We start from the raw sequence: 6,000 nt of genomic DNA, 5'->3' as shown, positions 1-6,000 counted from the left end.
TGGCCGGTGCCGTGGACTGGCAAAGCCAGGACCACCAGTCTGAGGGAAAACAGGGCCTTGGAAGGTGGGCAAGGAGTCGGCGAAGTGACAGACACACACACACAAGGTTGATGTATCTGAGCGTGTGTTACTGAAGTAGAGCATCAGGTTATATACAATTCCGGCTGCATAAGCTTAGCCTTGGTTTAATTCATGTGGTACAATTTCTATGAACAGCCTGCTTTAAGCATCAACTATTTTTTTTGTTGTTGTTAGTATTTCTTTCTTTTTTTTAAAATTACTTATTTATTTATTTGAGAGTGACAGACACAGAGAGAAAGGCAGATAGAGGGAGAGAGAGAGAATGGGCGCGCCAGGGCTTCCAGCCTCTGCAAACGAACTCCAGACGCGTGCGCCCCCTTGTGCATCTGGCTAACGTGGGACCTGGGGAACCGAGCCTCGAACCAGGGTCCTTAGGCTTCACAGGCAAACGCTTAACCGCTAAGCCATCTCTCCAGCCCAAGCATCAAGTATTTTTAACAAAAGTTCTAACAGGGTGACGTCATAACTCCAATATATTTTCTTCCTTGAACCCATGCCGTAAAAATGTAAACAAGCACGAAGGAGGCCTCAACCTAGGAAGTCTGTCCACAAAAGTTAAAGATTACCAAGAAGCATGCTTGTTACCATTGTTTGCTAGCGTATCCCCATTCCTATCCCCTCCTGTGTAAGGTGATGGTTCATTGATTGGTTCTGGTCCTCGGAATTCTGACTATGGCTTGAAACAACAGCGGGGTCTCTGGAGGAAGCGTCACACCATCAGGTGACTTAATTTTTTGGAAACTTGTTCCATATCTAATTTTTACTTAATTGTGAAAGAACATCACGCTGCTGTCTATGTCAGGAACAGAACAGTAGTGATGAAGAAAACAGCTATTAGAGAGCAGCAAAAGGCTCCAAGTATGGAGAATGCACGTCCTTCCAGGAGGCTTCCTTCCTTGAAGCTTTCACCTCGGCCTGGTGAACAGGTCACACAGACTCCACTGGAGTTGGCATGGCAGGCCGGTGCTGGCTTGGACATCTGTTGATGTGCTCACATTAACCAGCACATATCTGATACTTTATTACTCATTAAGAAGCCTGAGTTAGAGCTGGAGAGATGGATAAGCAGTTCAGGTGTTTGCTTGCAAAACCAAAGGGCCTGGGTTCAAATACCCAAATGCCAGATGCAAAGTGGCACATGCATCTGGAGTTTTTGTTTATGGCATCAGGAGGCCCTGGTGCTCCCCTCCTCTCTCCTTGCAAATAAAAATTAAAATTGAGGGCTGGAGAAATGGCTTAAGCAGTTAAGGCATCTGCCTGCAAAGCCAAAGGATCATGGTTCCAATTTCCAGGACCCATGTATAAGGTGGTGCATGCATCTTGAACTCCTTTGCAGTAGCTGGCGCACCCATTCTCCCCCCCCCCCGCCTCTTTCTCTGAAATAAATAAAATATATTAAAAATAATAATAAAAATCACATGATCATCTCATTAGACTCAGAGAAAGCGTTTGACAAAATCCAACATCCCTTCATGATAAAAGTCCTACAGAGACTGGGAATAGAAGGAACATATCTCAATATAATAAAGGCTATTTATTTATCCCCTATTTACTAAATGGGGAAAAACTGGAAGCTTTTCAACTAAAATCAGGAACAAGACAAAGATGTCCAGTGTCCCCACTTTTATTTAATATAGTTCTGGAAGTCTTAGCCATAGCAATAAGGCAAGAGACACACATAAAAGGGATACAAATTGGAAAGGAAGAGATCAAGTTATCATTATTTGCAGATGACATGATTCTATATATAAAGGACCCTAAAGACTCTACTAGCAAACTGTTAGAGTTGATAAAAACCTATAGCCATGTAGCTGGATACAAAATAAATACACAGAAATCAGTAGCCTTCATATATGTTAACAACAAACACAGGATGAAATCAGTGAATCACTCCCATTCACAATTGCATCAAAAAAATAAAGTACCTTGGAATAAACCTAACCAAGGAAATAAAGAATCTCTACAATGAGAACTTTAAAACACTCAAGCAAGAAATTGCAGAAGACACTAGGAAGTGGAAAAACATCCCTCGTTCCTGGATTGGAAGGATCAATATTGTGAAAATGGCAATCTTACCAAAAACAGTCTACACATTTAATGCAATCCCCATCAAAATTCCAAAGGCATTCTTCATGGAAATAGAAAAACAATCCAAAAATTCACTTGGAATCACAAAAAACCTCGGATATCTAAAATAATACTGAGCAACAAAATAAGGCTGGTGGTATCACCATACCTAATTTTAACCTATACTACAGAGCCAAAGTAACAAAAACAGTGTGGTACTGGCACAAAAACAGACATGTAGACCAATGGAACAGAATAGAGGACCCAGATGTAAGTCCAGGTAGCTATAGCCACCTGATATTCGATAAAAATGCCAAAAATACTCATTGGAGAAAAGACAGTCTATTCAGCAAATGGTGTTGGGAAAACTGGATATGTATCTGTAGAAGGATGAAAATAGGTCCTTCTATCTCTCCATGCACAAGAATTAAGTCCAAATGGATTAAAGACCTTAACATCAGACCAGAAATTCTAACACTGCTAGAGGAAAAAGTAGGGGAAACCCTTCAACATATTGGTCTTGGCAAAGACTTTCTGAATACAACCCCAATTGCTCAGGCAATAAAACCACAGATTCATCACTGGTACCTCATGAAATTACAAAGATTTTGCACTGCAAAGGACACAGTGAAAAAAGCAAAGAGGCAACATACAGAATGGGAAAAAATCTTCGCCAGCTATATCTGATAGAGGATTAATATCTAGGATATACAAAGAACTTAAAAAGTTAACTAATAAGGAATCATACAAGCCAACCAAAAAATGGGCTATGGAGCTAAATAGAGCATTCTCAAAGGAAGAAATACGAATGGCATATAAGCATCTAAAAAAATGTTCTACATCACTAGTCATCAGGGAATTGCAGATTAAAACTACATTGAGATTCCATCTCACTCCTGTCAGATTGGCCACCATCATGAAAACAAATGATCATAAGTGTTGGTGGAAAAAGGAACCCTTCTACACTGCTGGTGGGAATGCAATCTGGTCCAGCCATTGTGGAAATCAGTGTGGAGGTTCCTAAAACAGCTAAAGATTGATCTACCATATGACCCAGCTATAGCACTCCTAGGCATATATCCAAAGGACTCATCTCATTTCCTTAGAAGTACGTGCTCAACCATGTTTATTGCTGCTCAATTTGTAATAGCTGGGAAATGGAACCAGCCTAGATGTCCCTCAACTGATGAGTGGATAATGAAGATGTGGCACATTTATACAATGGAGTTCTACTCAGCGGTAAAGAAAGAGGAAGCAATGAAATTTGCAGAAAAATGGATGGATCTGGAAATGATTATACTAAGTGAGGTAACCCAGGCCCAGAAAGCCAAGCGCCACATGTTCTCTCTCATATGTGGATCCTAGCTACAGATGACTGGGCTTCTGCGTGAGAATGAAAATACTTAGTAGCAGAGGCCAGTAAGTTAAAAAGGAGACAAAGGGAAGAGAAAGGAAGGGAGTAGGGTACTTAATAGGTTGGTATTGTATATATGTAAGTACAATGATTGAGATGGGGAGGTAATATGATGGAGAATGGAATTTCAAAGGGGAAAGTGCGAGGGAGGGAGGGAGGGAATTACCATGAGATATGTTTTATAATCATGGAAAATGCTAATAAAAATTGTGAGAAGAAAAAAAAAAGAAGATGAGATGGACACACAAACAACCTTTTCACAAATACATGTCAAAGCCATACTTTACAAAGCAGGCACATTGTGGAAAAACATCCGGTGCCCCAGTCACTGGCTCAGAGAAATTAGGCCAAAGGAAAGATTGGCCCCAGTTTGTGGATACATGTTAGAATTAATATTAAAGTCGGGAGGACAGTGTCATCTCATTATTTCTCAACTGCTGGAAAGCTTAGACCAGACCTGGTTAGAAGGAAATCCAATCCGAGATGTGTGGGGCGATAGATGTTGGCACGGGGCGGGGGGGGATTGAGGCGGAGGGCTGCCGCTGGCTGTTGCAAAGGGTGGTCTCCTCGACACCCTACCTCTGTAGCATGGCAACAGGGCTCACTCAGTAATGTTCCCTATACATGGCAAGACCCCCTGTGGAGAGGACTTTGGGGAGGCAAAGGCACCCCGAGCCGTAGGGCCCAGGGCCTGGTGTGAGAGCAAGGGCTGAAGTAACAGAGCTATAGCCTGTGCAAATGTGTCACGCTCCCTGGAATCCTCCACGCGTGTGTGCAAATGCTACACACTCCCTAGAATCGTCCACGTGTGTATTTATATAGGGAGACGTGGTAGTGTATTTCCCTTTAAAGCTTTGTTTATGTATTTCTTTAGTTTGGTTTTTCGAGGTAGGTTCTCACTCTAGCCCAGGCTGACCTGGAATTCATTATGGAGTCTCAGGGTGGCCTCGAACTCATGGCGATCCTCCCACCCCTGCCTCCCGAGTGCTGGGATTAAAGGCATGTGCCAACATGCCCGGCATAAGACAATAAACTAATGACCAAGACATTAAAAAAAAAAAAAAGCACAAGGCCTCCAGCCACTGCAAACAAACTCCAGATACCTGCACCACTTTATGTACCGGGCTTTACGTGTGTATTGGGGAAACGAATTCCAGACAGCAGGCAAGCGCCTTTACCTGTTGAGCCATTTCACCAGCCCCAAAGTATCATTTGAGCACCAGAATGGACTCTTTCCACCCTCTCCTCTTTCCTTGTTTGTTTATTCTTTTAATATTTTTTGTTCATTTATTTATTTATTTGAGAGTGACAGAGAGAGAAAGAGGTAGAGAGAGAGAGAGAATGGGCACACCAGGGCCTCTGGCCACTGCAAACAAACTCCAGACGTGTGCACCCCCTTGTGCATCTGGCTCATGTGGGTCCTGGGGAATCAAGCCTCGACCCGGGGTCCGTCCTTAGGCTTCACAGGCAAACGCCTAACCGCTAAGCCATCTCTCCAGCCCTCTTTTAATATCTTAATTATTTGCAAGGAGAGAGAGAAGAAAGACAGACTGTGCACGCCAGGGCCTCTGGCCACTGTACATGAACTCCAGATGCATGCACACCCTTGTGCATTTGCCTTATGTGGGTACTGGGGAATTGAACCTGGGTCCATAGACTTCGCAGGCAAGCACCTTAACTGCTGAGCCATCACTCCAGCCACTGATTTCAGAATCTTTAGATCAGACAGGAGGTATGGGATGTTTTAGAAAGGATTCTTGAACAAGTGATGTGAAGAGTTTATGAAAAAGCAATAAATTCAGTAAACCACGGAATGAAATTCACTCTTGAAAATTTTTGTACATTAATAGCCAACTGGAGAGATGGCTTAGTGGTTAAGGCACTTGTGTGCAAAGCCAAAATACCTCAATTCGATTTCCCAAGACAACGTAAGCCAGATGCACATGAGGGCACATGCATCTGGCGTTCGTTTGCAGTGGCTGGAGGCCCTGGCACATCCTCTCTCTCTGTGTATCTCTTTCTCTCCCTCTGCCTCGTTCTCTCTCTCTCTCTCAAATAAATAAATAAATATATTAAAAAAATAATAAACCAGGCCAGGTGTGGTGGTGCACGCCTTTAATCCCAGCACTCGGGAGGCAGAGGTAGGAGGATCACTGTGAGTTCGAGGTCACCCTGAGATTCCATAGTGAATTCCAAGTCAGCCTGAGGTAGAGTGAGACCCTGCCTCGAAAAACAAAAAACAAAACAAACAAAACAGGTAGCCAAAGCCATGACGTAGTTTAATTTTTTTTTCCTCTCTGTCTCTCATCTATCTCTCTATCTGATGGCAAATAAATAAAATTTAAAGCAAACAAACAAAAATGATTATAAAGACAGGCCTTTTGTTTTGTTTTTGTTTTTCGAGGTAGGGTCTCACTCTAGCTCAGGCTGACCTGGAA

This window comes from Jaculus jaculus, chromosome 21 (assembly GCF_020740685.1).
Source record: "Jaculus jaculus isolate mJacJac1 chromosome 21, mJacJac1.mat.Y.cur, whole genome shotgun sequence".
Lineage (NCBI taxonomy): Eukaryota > Metazoa > Chordata > Mammalia > Rodentia > Dipodidae > Jaculus > Jaculus jaculus.
This window is presented reverse-complemented; position numbering follows the sequence as displayed.